Genomic DNA, 2500 nt, shown 5'->3' with positions numbered 1-2500 from the left:
AAGTTACTATTTTTATGTATTTAAAAAGTGGCATGTGATTTACAGCTAATGTATCTCATACAAGAAAGAGTGACCAAAGAATGTAGGTCAGAAAAGTTTAAGAGTATGGGCTAAAAGCTAACAAACCTTAGCGAAAACAAACAAAAAAGAAATTCTTTTCAGATAGATATTTTCTACCAAAAATAATTCTAAAAGTCAGCTTTTCAGAACAGTTTAAAAGGTTTTGTTTCTTGTGTCACAGTGAAATACCAGAGGATTTAAATTTATAAATGAATTAGATGTGTAAAATGTACAAGTAATATTAGCTATAGTGCCACTAAGACTATGAAATTAGAATAGAGATATTTTACTAGATAATAGAGCTCTAATTTAAAATAAAATGTTTAATAAACAAGTTATTCTTAATTTACTACACTTTTAGGTTGAGATCAGCCCACTTTACAATATCTTGACACCTTGATAATAAAGAGTTTTCCTTATCCTAACCTATACTTCTTCTAGTTTACCTTGCTCATTTTGGAATATTAATTGCACTACAAAATGCCATCCTGTCAGCCCCACAATAAGAAGCATCTAAAGGATCCCATTTTTAGCTGAGATAAAGACAAACCTGTCAGGATGTATTTCAAATCCACTACTCTAATATTTTTCAGGTGAGCTTACTGGAATTCTGGTGATCTGAATTCATTAAAGTGCCACAAAGTTTTGGTTCAAGAGCAGTGAATCATGAAACTATAGTGGCTAATTATGACCTGGCGATTCAAACGGCCAGGTATCATTGGACCAAAATATGACCCAAAGGCCTGTATAAAATTTTAATTTCCAAAAAAAACCTTTAAGTGATTTTTGGTTTGAAATGTTTTATATCAGAGTTCTGTACATTTTATTTGGCAAGAAGCTTTACCTACTAAAAGGTAGGTAGTTTTGTCACCAAACAAAACTACCTGTTTTCTATACTTCCTGTCATATAGGCTCTTCTACCCCTAATCTTCTTCTTTGCATGTTATTTCCATGTTAAATATTTACAAGGGCATTAAAGCCTTGGCTGATCTACCTACCAAATTTCTAACCTTTTATCATGTTCAAAATACCCACTGAATTTTCCTTATAGTTTCTCTATATTTTATGCTAAGTTTATTGTATGAAGGGTATGAGCTACATTGTTTGTAGTTAAATAACTGTCAACATTTTAAAGAAAGAAATTAAGTGCCAATATTTCTGAAAGTGAAAATAAGCCACTATCATATGTATTCTACAAATTCTGTGCTTTATAAGCTCTACTTTTTCAACATTTTACAATGATTAATGATAACAAGGAGAATAATAATAATAAAAATATATTGAGTGTTATATGTATATTTTCTTAGCTCATTCTAATAGTTCTCTAAAATGGGGACCCTCTTTCTGTAATAAAGGAGAAAACTGACATTCTAAGAGGTCAAATCATCTGCTCAGTGTTACAGTGAGATGGAGTGGGAGGATTTACATTCAAACATGTTCCTGTGTGGCTCAAGAGTTCATATTCTTTCAATATCATTACACTCACTCAGAATGGAAATAAGGATAGGAATAGCAGTAATAGCATATTATGAAATCTCTATGCAAAAAGGCTCTAACATTACTAATAATACACTGACCTAGAGACTTTTTTAATACTGAAAAATTAACAGTTTATTTTATTTAACACTCTAGGAAGTTCACAGCCATCAGCAGTTCCAGGGTTGACTCAGGTGCAATGGGAAATTCAGGAATCTCGGTGGAGTTGTACTGTAGTGTTAGTGTCAGGTAAAATACATGCAGACTTTTGAAAGCACATGTGAAGGGATCTCTAAAATTCACCCCACTGGTTTCATTTTCAGCAAATTGACCTGGGCCACTCAACATGGCTATTATTATTCTTGATGTTTGTGCATGTTTTCTTTTTCACAGTAAATCCAAGACCATCAGAAGGTATCAATTTGACATACACAGCCAGCATAGGTTTTCTTCTCTCCATCCATTATGTTCTTACATAATTCCACTTTGGTTCCACAGGAACTTTCGTAGTTTCCTAGTGAGGTGGGGAACTACAGACTCTGTCACCAACTTCCGTCTACAGGAAGTGTATAGCCGAGACTTTTTATCTCTTACAAAATTCTTGCTGGAGGGTTTCCCACCATAAAACACCCACATAGGCTGAAACCTTTTTCTTAATTACCTAGCACTAACTCTTCTTGGCTGAGATGAAGAGTTTCCATCAGAGCAAGTAACAAAGGATTAAAAAAAAAAAAAAAAAAAAAAAAAAAAACAACTGTTAGAATCTTAATAGGAAGTTAAAACTTGTGTTACCACTGAGAGTAAAATAAAAATATAGTAGAGTATGAATAGAAAAAATGAACAGTGAATGTTAGTTAAATATAGATTTGTGAGCAATTTGGCTGCTGTCAATTGAGTAGCTCTGAAAGCTAAATATAAAAAAAGAGGCAGACTTCCTGTCATACATGAGAGAGGCATTGATCAG

At 32.9% G+C, this 2500-nt stretch overlaps 1 pseudogene; it reads right to left on the bottom strand.

The window, feature by feature from the left end:
* Nucleotides 1-1680: 1680 nt before the first annotated feature.
* LOC111753439 (elongin-C-like) lies at nucleotides 1681-2000 on the bottom strand (annotated as a pseudogene).
* Nucleotides 2001-2500: the final 500 nt, after the last annotated feature.

This window comes from Cavia porcellus, unplaced genomic scaffold, assembly GCF_034190915.1.
Source record: "Cavia porcellus strain 051 isolate PalLab524CR breed Dunkin Hartley unplaced genomic scaffold, mCavPor4.1 scaffold_5, whole genome shotgun sequence".
In the NCBI taxonomy this organism is placed as follows: Eukaryota; Metazoa; Chordata; class Mammalia; order Rodentia; family Caviidae; genus Cavia; species Cavia porcellus.
This window is presented reverse-complemented; position numbering and strand designations above follow the sequence as displayed.